We start from the raw sequence: 14,159 nt of genomic DNA on the forward strand, positions 1-14,159 counted from the left end.
TGTGTGCTGGGACACTCTTGATGGAGGGCCATGTGTTCTAGATAAATAAACTTAGAAACAAATTCCAAGATCTAGATGAATCTTCCCTCTATAATAATCAGCCTGCTCCTGATGACCACGCCCTGAGGGACAGATAATCTTTTGTGTGTATGATACTGGGCTACACTGCTGGATCTTTTATTTTATTTTGAGTAGGGTCTTCTAAGCTGCCCCGGTGGTCCTCAGCCTGCAGAGTCAGTGTGATGACAGGCATGGCCACTGTGCCAGCTGGTAGATGGTCTTTGCAGGATCTTGGAATGAGGGACTCAGGAGCTGAGCTGTCCTCCTGTTCCCTGTTTGGGGTGCAGTCTTTGAGGGTCCTAGGGAAAAGCTTGTGCAACTTCTAGTGACCTGCTCCGTCAGGAGACCCCAGTCCAGCTCCATCCCTCACCTCCTTCCAGATCAAGAAGCCTCTGCTCCAGCATTCACGTCCCAGAGACTGGAATGGCCTCCAGCCACAGCCCTCAGACGCGAGCTCACCACTGGACTCCTGTGTCCTGCTGGAAGCCGGTCCTGCACATGCCCGGGCCTTTGGAACTCTACAGAATGTTCCGCCAGATCACCAGAAACATCACGTCCAGCTGTCCAAGTGCTTGCAGCCTGGAGCTTGGCCCACGGCCACTGGGAGGAGTGGATCTCCTTGGACACCAAGTGGACACAGTGATCCTCCCCTGTCCAGGCCTCTAAGAGGCCCTCTCTCCAGGGCCCTGTTGTGCTGGCTTTTCCTAGCTGAAGCGCCTTCCGACCACAATTTCTAAAATCTAGACAGAGCGCCCTTCTGGAGTCTAACAGCCTCCTTCCCTCTGACTGAAGAGCCCTTCACTGAGAAGGCTCAGGCCTCTGTGGACGGGCGAGTGCTGAGTAGGCAGGTGGGCTTCTCCCAGCCAGCCCAGCCTGGTCTCCCTTCCTTTCCTAGTGAGAAATCGCTGCCTTCCCCCGGCTCTTCCGTGAGTGACCACTGCAGAATGCACCACAGTGCTTTCCTCTTCCACTGCCTCAGGTCCAGGGTGAGGACAGACCCTCCATCCATGCAGTGGACGCCCATGGGAACTGCTGACCCATCAAAAGACAAGCAAGAGAGGGTGTGAGCTGGAGAGTCCCATCACACCACACCCCAGAGGCCATGGGAGCACCCAGCCCTGGCTGTCCCTGAAGTTAGCCTTCTAAGGCAGTTCTTCCCAAAGGAAGCTCTGGTCTCCAGGAAACTCTGTGCTGAGCACCATGAGGCAGCTCAGCCTTTCCTCAGGGCGAGTCCTGTGCTGGGTCTGTAGAGGACCCAAGCTCATGTGGATTCACCACATCGTTCAGGGCCCAGCTGGAAGCCCCACAGAGGCAAGGAGGACACAGGCAGACCCACGGCACCTGGGAACGGAGGCAAGGCATTTCTTACCCTGAAGGTGTGTCCTGCCTGCTAAAAAAGGGTTACGTGCAGTGACCACTGTACATGAAATTCTTTGCTTCTCCCACGTCCCGACATTCATGTCACACATGCTGGGACCTAGATTCCAAGATCATCTAGTGACCATTATTCAGTGTTCACTCTCACACTCCTGCACCATGTACTGACGCCATTGGGGCGAATAAAACTCGGCAAGAAAAAGGAGCTCACCTCCCACCTCCTTATCACTGATAGCAGGACCTCAGTCTCTTGGAGCTCACCTCCCACCTCCTCATCTGTGATGGCAGGACCTGAGTCTCATGGAGCTCACCTCCCATCTCCTCATCTGTGATAGCAGGACCTGAGTCTCATGGAGCTCACCTCCCACCTCCTCATCTGTGATGACAGGACCTGAGTCTCATGGAGCTCACCTCCCACCTCCTCACCTGTGATGACAGGACCTGAGTCTCATGGAGCTCACCTCCCACCACCTCATCTGTGATGACAGGACCTGAGTCTCATGGAGCTCACCTCCCACCTCCTCATCTGTGATGGCAGGACCTGAGTCTCATGGAGCTCACCTCCCACCACCTCATCTGTGATGACAGGACCTGAGTCTCATGGAGCTCACCTCCCATCTCCTCATCTGTGATGACAGGACCTGAGTCTCATGGAGCTCACCTCCCATCTCCTCATCTGTGATGGCAGGACCTGAGTCTCATGGAGCTCACCTCCCACCTCCTCATCTGTGATGGCAGGACCTGAGTCTCATGGAGCTCACCTCCCACCTCCTCATCTGTGATGGCAGGACCTGAGTCTCATGGAGCTCACCTCCCACCTCCTCATCTGTGATGGCAGGACCTGAGTCTCATGGAGATCACCTCCCACCTCCTCATCTGTGATGACAGGACCTGAGTCTCATGGAGCTCACCTCCCACCTTCTCATCTGTGATGACAGGACCTGAGTCTCATGGAGCTCACCTCCCACCTCCTCATCTGTGATGGCAGGACCTGAGTCTCATGGAGCTCACCTCCCACCTCCTCATCTGTGATGGAAGGACCTGAGTCTCATGGAGATCACCTCCCACCTCCTCATCTGTGATGACAGGACCTGAGTCTCACGGAGCTCAACTCCCACCTCCTCATCTGTGATGGCAGGACCTGAGTCTCATGGACCTCACCTCCCACCTCCTCATCTGTGATGGAAGGACCTGAGTCTCATGGAGCTCACCTCCCTCCTCCTCATCTGTGATGGCAGGACCTGAGTCTCATGGAGCTCACCTCCCACCTCCTCATCTGTGATGGCAGGACCTGAGTCTCATGAGCTCACCTCCCACCTCCTCATCTGTGATGGCAGGACCTGAGTCTCATGGAGCTCACCTCCCACCTCCTCATCTGTGATGGCAGGACCTGAGTCTCATGGAGCTCACCTCCCACCTCCTCATCTGTGATGGCAGGACCTGAGTCTCATGGAGCTCAACTCCCATCTCCTCATCTGTGATGACAGGACCTGAGTCTCATGGAGCTCACCTCCCACCTCCTCATCTGTGATGGCAGGACCTGAGTCTCATGGAGCTCACCTCCCATCTCCTCATCTGTGATGACAGGACCTGAGTCTCATGGAGCTCACCTCCCTCCTCCTCATCTGTGATGACAGGACCTGAGTCTCATGGAGCTCACCTCCCACCTCCTCATCTGTGATGGCAGGACCTGAGTCTCATGGAGCTCACCTCCCACCTCCTCATCTGTGATGACAGGACCTGAGTCTCATGGAGCTCACCTCCCACCTCCTCATCTATGATGGCAGGACCTGAGTCTCATGGAGCTCACCTCCCACCTCCTCATCTGTGATGGCAGGACCTGAGTCTCATGGAGGTCACCTCCCACCTCCTCATCTGTGATGGCAGGACCTGAGTCTCATGGAGCTCACCTCCCACCTCCTCATCTGTGATGGCAGGACCTGAGTCTCATGGAGCTCACCTCCCACCTCCTCATCTGTGATGGCAGGACCTGAGTCTCATGGAGCTCACCTCCCACCTCCTCATCTGTGATGGCAGGACCTGAGTCTCATGGAGCTCACCTCCCACCTCCTCATCTGTGATGGCAGGACCTGAGTCTCATGGAGCTCACCTCCCACCTCCTCATCTGTGATGACAGGACCTGAGTCTCATGGAGCTCACCTCCCACCTCCTCATCTGTGATGGCAGGACCTGAGTCTCATGGAGCTCACCTCCCACCTCCTCATCTGTGATGGCAGGACCTGAGTCTCATGGAGCTCACCTCCCACCTCCTCATCTGTGATGGCAGGACCTGAGTCTCATGGAGCTCACCTCCCACCTCCTCATCTGTGATGACGGGACCTGAGTCTCATGGAGCTCACCTCCCACCTCCTCATCTGTGATGGCAGGACCTGAGTCTCATGGAGCTCACCTCCCACCTCCTCATCTGTGATGGCAGAACCTGAGTCCTATGGAGCTCACCTCCCACCTCCTCATCTGTGATGACGGGACCTGAGTCTCATGGAGCTCACCTCCCACCTCCTCATCTGTGATGGCAGGACCTGAGTCTCATGGAGCTCACCTCCCACCACCTCATCTGTGATGACGGGACCTGAGTCTCATGGAGCTCACCTCCCACCTCCTCATCTGTGATGACAGGACCTGAGTCTCATGGAGCTCACCTCCCTCCTCCTCATCTGTGATGACAGGACCTGAGTCTCATGGAGCTCACCTCCCTCCTCCTCATCTGTGATGACAGGACCTGAGTCTCATGGAGCTCACCTCCCACCTGCTCATCTGTGATGGCAGGACCTGAGTCTCATGGAGCTCACCTCCCACCTCCTCATCTGTGATGACACGACCTGAGTCTCATGGAGCTCACCTCCCACCTCCTCATCTGTGATGGCAGGACCTGAGTCTCATGGAGCTCACCTCCCACCTCCTCATCTGTGATGAGAGGACCTGAGTCCCATGGAGCTCACCTCCCACCTCCTCATCTGTGATGACAGGACCTGAGTCTCATGGAGCTCAACTCCCACCACGTCATCTGTGATGACAGGACCTGAGGCCCATGGAGCTCACCTCCCACCACCTCATCTGTGATGGCAGGACCTGAGTCTCATGGAGCTCACCTCCCACCTCCTCATCTGTGATGGCAGGACCTGAGTCTCATGGAGCTCGCCTCCCACCTCCTCATCTGTGATGACAGGACCTGAGTCTCATGGAGCTCGCCTCCCACCTCCTCATCTGTGATGGCAGGACCTGAGTCCTATGGAGCTCACCTCCCACCTCCTCATCTGTGATGGCAGGACCTGAGTCTCATGGAGCTCACCTCCCACCTCCTCATCTGTGATGGCAGGACCTGAGTCTCATGGAGCTCACCTCCCACCTCCTCATCTGTGATGACAGGACCTGAGTCTCATGGAGCTCACCTCCCACCTCCTCATCTGTGATGGCAGGACCTGAGTCCCATGGAGCTCACCTCCCACCTCCTCATCTGTGATGGCAGGACCTGAGTCTCATGGAGCTCACCTCCCACCTCCTCATCTGTGATGACAGGACCTGAGTCTCATGGAGCTCACCTCCCACCTCCTCATCTGTGATGACAGGACCTGAGTCTCATGGAGCTCACCTCCCACCACCTCATCTGTGATGGCAGGACCAGAGTCTCATGGAGCTCACCTCCCACCTCCTCATCTGTGATGGCAGGACCTGAGTCTCATGGAGCTCACCTCCCACCTCCTCATCTGTGATGTCAGGACCTGAGTCTCATGGAGCTCACCTCCCTCCTCCTCATCTGTGATGGCAGGACCTGAGTCTCATGGAGCTCACCTCCCACCTCCTCATCTGTGATTACAGGACCTGAGTCTCATGGAGCTCACCTCCCACCTCCTCATCTGTGATGACAGGACCTGAGTCTCATGGAGCTCACCTCCCACCTCCTCATCTGTGATGGCAGGACCTGAGTCTCATGGAGCTCACCTCCCACCTCCTCATCTGTGATGACAGGACCTGAGTCTCATGGAGCTCACCTCCCACCTCCTCATCTGTGATGGCAGGACCTGAGTCTCATGGAGCTCACCTCCCACCTCCTCATCTGTGATGGCAGGTCCTGAGTCTCATGGAGCTCACCTCCCACCTCCTCATCTGTGATGGCAGGACCTGAGTCTCATGGAGCTCACCTCCCACCTCCTCATCTGTGATGGCAGGACCTGAGTCTCATGGAGCTCACCTCCCACCTCCTCATCTGTGATGTCAGGACCTGAGTCTCATGGAGCTCACCTCCCTCCTCCTCATCTGTGATGGCAGGACCTGAGTCTCATGGAGCTCATCTCCCACCTCCTCATCTGTGATGGCAGGACCTGAGTCACATGGAGCTCACCTCCCACCTCCTCATCTGTGATGGCAGGACCTGAGTCTCATGGAGATCGCCTCCCACCTCCTCATCTGTGATGGTGGGACCTGAGTCTCATGGAGCTCACCTCCCTCCTCCTCATCTGTGAGGACAGGACCTGAGTCTCATGGAGCTCACCTCCCACCTCCTCATCTGTGACGACAGGACCTGAGTCTCATGGAGATCACCTCCCACCTGCTCATCTGTGATGACAGGACCTGAGTCTCATGGAGCTCACCTCCCATCTCCTCATCTGTGATGACAGGACCTGAGTCTCATGGAGCTCACCTCCCACCACCTCATCTGTGATGACAGGACCTGAGTCTCATGGAGATCGCCTCCCACCTCCTCATCTGTGATGGCAGGACCTGAGTCTCATGGAGCTCGCCTCCCACCTCCTCATCTGTGATGGCAGGACCTGAGTCTCATGAAGATCACCTCCCACCTCCTCATCTGTGATGGCAGGACCTGAGTCTCATGGAGCTCACCTCCCACCTCCTCATCTGTGATGACAGGACCTGAGTCTCATGGAGCTCACCTCCCACCTCCTCATCTGTGATGGCAGGACCTGAGTCTCATGGAGCTCACCTCCCACCTCCTCATCTGTGATGGCAGGACCTGAGTCTCATGGAGCTCACCTCCCTTCTCCTCATCTGTGATGGCAGGACCTGAGTCTCATGGAGCTCACCTCCCTCCTCCTCATCTGTGATGACAGGACCTGAGTCTCATGGAGCTCACCTCCCACCTCCTCATCTGTGATGGCAGGACCTGAGTCTCATGGAGCTCACCTCCCACCTCCTCATCTGTGATGGCAGGACCTGAGTCTCATGGAGCTCACCTCCCACCTCCTCATCTGTGATGACAGGACCTGAGTCTCATGGAGATCACCTCCCACCTCCTCATCTGTGATGACAGGACCTGAGTCTCATGGAGCTCACCTCCCTCCTCCTCATCTGTGATGACAGGACCTGAGTCTCATGGAGCTCACCTCCCACCTCCTCATCTGTGATGGCAGGACCTGAGTCTCATGGAGCTCACCTCCCACCTCCTCATCTGTGATGGCAGGACCTGAGTCTCATGGAGCTCACCTCCCACCTTCTCATCTGTGATGACAGGACCTGAGTCTCATGGAGCTCACCTCCCACCTCCTCATCTGTGATGGCAGGATCTGAGTCTCATGGAGCTCACCTCCCACCTCCTCATCTGTGATGACAGGACCTGAGTCTCATGGAGCTCACCTCCCACCTCCTCATCTGTGATGACAGGACCTGAGTCCTATGGAGCTCACCTCCCACCTCCTCATCTGTGATGGCAGGACCTGAGTCTCATGGAGCTCACCTCCCACCTCCTCATCTGTGATGACAGGACCTGAGTCTCATGGAGCTCACCTCCCACCTCCTCATCTGTGATGGCAGGATCTGAGTCTCATGGAGCTCACCTCCCACCTCCTCATCTGTGATGACAGAACCTGAGTCTCATGGAGCTCACCTCCCACCTCCTCATCTGTGATGACAGGACCTGAGTCTCATGGAGATCGCCTCCCACCTCCTCATCTGTGATGACAGGACCTGAGTCTCATGAAGATCACCTCCCACCTCCTCATCTGTGATGACAGGACCTGAGTCTCATGGAGCTCACCTCCCACCTCCTCATCTGTGATGGCAGGACCTGAGTCTCATGGAGCTCACCTCCCACCTTTTCATCTGTGATGACAGGACCTGAGTCTCATGGAGCTCACCTCCCTCCTCCTCATCTGTGATGTCAGGACCTGAGTCTCATGGAGCTCACCTCCCACCTCCTCCTCTGTGATGACAGGACCTGAGTCTCATGGAGCTCACCTCCCACCTCCACATCTGTGATGGCAGGACCTGAGTCTCATGGAGCTCACCTCCCACCTCCTCATCTGTGATGACAGGACCTGAGTCTCATGGAGCTCACCTCCCACCTCCTCATCTGTGATGACAGGACCTGAGTCTCATGGAGCTCACCTCCCATCTCCTCATCTGTGATGACAGGACCTGAGTCTCATGGAGCTCACCTCCCACCTCCTCATCTGTGATGGCAGGACCTGAGTCTCATGGAGCTCACCTCCCACCTCCTCATCTGTGATGGCAGGACCTGAGTCTCATGGAGATCGCCTCCCACCTCCTCATCTGTGATGACAGGACCTGAGTCTCCTGGAGCTCACCTCCCACCTCCTCATCTGTGATGACAGGACCTGAGTCTCATGGAGCTCACCTCCCACCTCCTCATCTGTGATGACAGGACCTGAGTCCTATGGAGCTCACCTCCCACCTCCTCATCTGTGATGGCAGGACCTGAGTCTCATGGAGGTCACCTACCACCTCCTCATCTGTGATGGCAGGACCTGAGTCTCATGGAGCTCACCTCCCACCTCCTCATCTGTGATGACAGGTCCTGAGTCTCATGGAGCTCACCTCCCACCTCCTCATCTGTGATGACGGGACCTGAGTCTCATGGAGCTCACCTCCCACCTCCTCATCTGTGATGACACGACCTGAGTCTCATGGAGCTCACCTCCCTCCTCCTCATCTGTGATGACAAGACCTGAGTCTCATGGAGCCCACCTCCCACCTCCTCATCTGTGATGGCGGGACCTGAGTCTCATGGAGCTCACCTCCCACCTCCTCATCTGTGATGACAGGACCTGAGTCTCATGGAGCTCACCTCCCACCTCCTCATCTGTGATGGCGGGACCTGAGTCTCATGGAGCTCACCTCCCTCCTCCTCATCTGTGATGACAGGACCTGAGTCTCATGGAGCTCACCTCCCATCTCCTCATCTGTGATGATAGGACCTGAGTCTCATGGAGCTCACCTCCCTCCTCCTCATCTGTGATGGCAGGACCTGAGTCTCATGGAGCTCACCTCCCACCTCCTCATCTGTGATGACAAGACCTGAGTCTCATGGAGCTCACCTCCCACCACCTCATCTGTGATGACGGGACCTGAGTCTCATGGAGCTCACCTCCCACCTCCTCATCTGTGATGACAGAACCTGAGTCCTATGGAGCCCACCTCCCACCTCCTCATCTGTGATGACGGGACCTGAGTCTCATGGAGCTCACCTCTCACCTCCTCATCTGTGATGACAGAACCTGAGTCTCTTGGAGATCACCTCCCACCTCCTCATCTGTGATGGCAGGACCTGAGTCTCATGGAGCTCACCTCCCATCTCCTCATCTGTGATGACAGGACCTGAGTCTCATGGAGCTCACCTCCCACCACCTCATCTGTGATGGCAGGACCTGAGTCTCATGGAGCTCACCTCCCACCTCCTCATCTGTGATGGCAGGACCTGAGTCTCATGGAGCTCACCTCCCACCTCCTCATCTGTGATGGCAGGACCTGAGTCTCATGGAGCTCACCTCCCACCTCCTCATCTGTGATGACAGGACCTGAGTCTCATGGAGATCACCTCCCTCCTCCTCATCTGTGATGGCAGGACCTGAGTCTCATGGAGCTCACCTCCCATCTCCTCATCTGTGATGACAGGACCTGAGTCTCATGGAGCTCACCTCCCACCTCCTCATCTGTGATGACAGGACCTGAGTCTCATGGAGCTCACCTCCCTCCTCCTCATCTGTGATGGCAGGACCTGAGTCTCATGGAGCTCACCTCCCACCTCCTCATCTGTGATGACAGGACCTGAGTCTCATGGAGCTCACCTCCCACCTCCTCATCTGTGATGGCAGGAACTGAGTCTCATGGAGCTCACCTCCCACCTCCTCATCTGTGATGACAGGACCTGAGTCTCATGGAGCTCACCTCCCACCTCCTCATCTGTGATGGCAGGACCTGAGTCTCATGGAGCTCACCTGCCACCTCCTCATCTGTGATGGCAGGACCTGAGTCTCATGGAGCTCACCTCCCACCTCCTCATCTGTGATGACAGGACCTGAGTCTCATGGAGCTCACCTCCCACCTCCTCATCTGTGATGACGGGACCTGAGTCTCATGGAGCTCACCTCCCTCCTCCTCATCTGTGATGACAGAACCTGAGTCCTATGGAGCTCACGTCCACATTTTTCATCTGTTGGCAGGACCTGAGTCTCTTAAGATTGTTTTCTACCCTTCCCATCTGTGCCAGTGGTTGTTGTCCTCCACATGACTTGGTAGTCTATGTCCTGTGGACTGTATGATCACATTTGGTAATATGGTCTGTGCTTGCCTGCAATTCAGAAGTTTTGTATGGTCTTCAAACTGTTTGGATACCTTTCCTGAAAGCTTTACTGACCAGGACGTAGAAGATGCATCTGAAGGATGTGTTCTGGACCAACCATGTCTGCTCCAGAATCTGCCTTCTCTGGCCCATGCTGCAGGTGCCGCCTTTGGCAGTGTCCTCACTGAATGTATTGAAAGTTGTGTTGATTTCTTAGTTGGCCTTGTTTTCTTTGACTTCCAATTAGAAATGCTTGGAAATTCACTCCTCAGGTGGAACACTCTTCAGCCAGGGTCTCGGGTTTGGTAGAAGTAGAACAGGAAGTATGGCAGACACCTCTGTCTCGTGCTTTGCAGCTTCCGTCTGGTGGCATAGCAGGCTTTGTAGTTTTCCAGGGATGTGAGCATGCCTGTGAGGCATAGGACATAAGCTCACCTTTCCTACATGAAAACACTAAGGGGTACCCTCAGACATTGTAAATCTAAAATATTCTAGTCTGAACCCCATATCAAGCACTTGTAGAGACCTTATTTCGAATTTGGCAAGGAACCAATAGTAACCAATTAAATTAGTATTTCAATGCACATCATCCTTGAATTTCAGCTATGTACTTAACTAAAAAATTGCATAAGTTTCTCATTTACCAGTATTTACTCTTCTTATTTTTATTTTATGACCAGTTTCCTAGGAATCTTAGTGACAGGGACTGTCTCTCTTAAAATTAAATTTTATAATTAATTTCAGAGCCATGGTGGAAAAAACAACAATCAGCCTAGGAACCTGAAAAAAATACTGTTTTTCTGTAGAAGTTGGGGCTGGGCTGGAGCACCCCAGCCTTGTGCTGGCCTGTGTGGGGTGTGGAAGGAAGGTGGACCGGCTCCAGGCTCCACTGTGTTCAACTAGTTACAGGATTCTGAATGCACATCCTAAATTATTTGAGCTGTAGTTTTCTTACTTGTGCAATGGAAATATTTTTAAAATTCTAACCTGTGTGATAACCTTGTTTAAAGGTAGGATTAAACAGAAGTTTGAGAATGTTTTAGCTTAAGTCATCAGTGAATGCACACATGGCTTCTCCTCTGCATTGGGAGCTGAATGGATCTGGTCTCACTGGTACAATCACCGCACTACAGCTGCTCTGCCACCCCAGGCCCGGAGATACCTGCAACTCAACAGGAAGCACCTGCCCGAGTCTCCTGTGCCCAGAGGCAGATCTGCATTGCAGATATGATAGTGTCTTGTATTCCTCATTCCTGGTGGGTCCTCTACCAAAGCTCAGAGAATTTCTTTTTCACTAAATGCTTTTTACAAAAAAAAAAAAAAGAAAAGCAACCTGTTAAATCATCTATTTTTGTTTATTATTTAAATGGATAATTTAGATTGTGTGTGTGTGTGTGTGTGTGTGTGTGTGTGTGTGTGTATATATATATATATATATATATATATATTATGCAACATAATGTTTGGACATATGTATACATGATGGAAAAAAATTTTATTATGTTTGATTTTGAAATTTTAATTAAAAGAATAATTTGTGTGTGTGTGTGTGTGTGTGTGTGTGTGTGTGGTTGCTTTTGCTCAATATTGTCTTACGAAATTCATTCTTTCATTGTATCAACATTTTGATAAATTATTGTCCTGTGGTATTCCATTCTGACGCTAACAGTCTATTTAACAAGTCTCCTGTGGGTGACCACTAGATGCTTGGAGCTGGGCACCAAGTCTACATGCATCCAGCTGAGGTACTGAGTGACCCCTGCAGTGGGCGAGGGCTGAGTGCTCCGCAGCCCACGGCAGGGCACACAGCATAGGGTCCTGCGGGGTTCTTGGTGCGCTTGGAGTGGCACCTTGTGATTGTATCGTGCCTTTCCCCCGCCCTGGAGAGAGTGGACACGGGGTGTAACTGACTTGGACTTGTTGATTTTTCACTTCTCTGTCCAGGTGCTATCTTGAGATCCTTTTATGGCTGCTGAGTGTTTATCTGAAAGAGGTGGTACTCTGCTCTCAGTTCTGAGATCTGTTTAGACCCCTGTGGGTCACTAGTATGGCCAGCAGTGTCTGCTGTCCTGGGCTTTCCCTCACGCACATTGTCCTGCGGAATAAAGCTTCTAATTTTATTTCAACTTAAAATATTCTCCTCAATTATTATTTATTTTATTTCATTTCAAGTTTTTATGTGACAAATTGTAGTTGCATATAGGCATAGGTACGAAATGATGTCATCATCTATGAGTACCATGTGGAATAGTTAAATCAAGCTAACTACATTGACTTTTTTGTAGTGAAAACGTTGGAAGTTTACTATCAGCCAGTTTGAAACATTAGCAGATTATTAACCATGGTCACCAATCGATATGGAAAACTTTCTCCTCCTAAGTGAGGTGCCGTCCCCTTTGACCAGGTCTTCCCACCTGCCCACCTGACTTGGGGCGCAGCCTCTCCCTGTGCCGCCAACAGTCCAACTCTGGAGTCCAGGTAGGAGCGAGGCCGGGCACACTGTCCTATGAACATTGAGTGGGCATGCTCCCAGAGACGTGAAAAAAAAAACAGGAGAAAATACATAATCAAATGAGATTAGGTATTAGTGAAAGTGAAAGCAGGAAAATAGAGAAAAATCAATAAACCCAAAAGCTAGTTCTTTGAAAAAATAAATAAAAGGATGATAAACTTTGAGCCAGGCTAACAAGAAAGAGACAGAATTGGCTCTGTGAATGAGAGGGCATCACCACCCTCCAGCATTGGAGGTCGAAGTGTGTGCTTAGCAACTGCTCACCTGTGGACCAAGTCCTGGAAAGCATACCTATAAAACCCACCTTGGAGACGGAGATGCCTGAGTAGGCATACAGGAATTACAATAGTTATAATCAGAAATTGAGTCAACTATTCACCTTCCAGGAAAGAAGGCCTATGATCAGATGAATTCACTGGTAGATTCTGCCAAATGCTCAAGGAATAAAAAAACAACAGCTATCTGTAGATATTTGCAGGAAACAAGACACAAAATAGAAGTCCACGTCACCTGATTCATGCTCCAAGGTCAGCATTCCTCTAACACTAAGACCAGGTAACGCTTCATTAGGGAAATGCTGGCCAGTGTCCATGAGTAGTGAGGCAAAAATCCTCAACTACACACCAGCAGGTGGACATGGGCACCGTGGTACACCTGTGGCTCAGCTCCTGGGGCTGGGGAAGGAGGACCACTGAGCCTGGCTGTTGGAGGCAGCTATGCCGCACAGCTAGACCTGTGGCAGGAAAGAAGAAGGAGAGGAGAGGAAAAATGAGATGGAAAAGCATCAGCAAGCTGAGCACAATGTAGGAAAGAATCACAAGGGAGGGCAAGTGGAAAGATGCCAGACAGACAGCGTTCAGAGGCAATTAGATGACTGACATTTACATATCTGTTGATATAACCCACATCAGCTGTCTGAGGGGAAGGATGCCCACAGGCTCACAGTGAATAATGCAGGAAATGAGGGACAAAGAGGAGCATCCCCAAGTAGATACGGGATGTCCACCAACACCAACAGCTCACAGGGGTCACAGTGGGAAGCCAAACAGACTCCACACGGCCGAGTGGAGCCCAAACTCCAGATGCAGAGGTGAAAGCCCCGAACAGACTGTGCCGCCCAGAAGGAGAGCCAAGGGGGAAGACGGAGCCTCCGGCCTCCAGACGTGCCACGGAGCGGCAGTGATGGTGACAGTGTGGCGCTGGTGGGAATAGGTGTGCAGGTCAGTGGCCCCAGAGAGCCCAGGTGGGGGGACACTCACACAGCCCTGGCCCCCTTCTGCAGACCACAGAAGCAAAGAAACCAAGAAAATATGCTCTCAACAAAGGTGAGGAGGCGATTGGAGAGAGTGAAAAACAGGTCGTGAAACCCTATCAGACCAGGCACTGTGTGCAGCACACACACGGACTCAAGTGGCACCTGGCATGCACAGCAGGAGCAAGATCACCCAACAGTGAGGAGACAGGAGAGAAACCCACGGGCTTTGATGTGTCTTTACCTGCAGCACCCACAAACCACGCAAGAAAATGTCAGTGAATTTACTCTTATTGAAATGATAAACTGCTCTCTGAAAGTTCTAAAGGAAATCACTGAAAAGTTAAAAGACCAGCTACAGAATGGAATAAGAGCTTTGGTATTGAAGATAAACAAAGGTCATT

This window comes from Ictidomys tridecemlineatus, chromosome 12 (genome assembly GCF_052094955.1).
Source record: "Ictidomys tridecemlineatus isolate mIctTri1 chromosome 12, mIctTri1.hap1, whole genome shotgun sequence".
NCBI lineage: Eukaryota > Metazoa > Chordata > Mammalia > Rodentia > Sciuridae > Ictidomys > Ictidomys tridecemlineatus.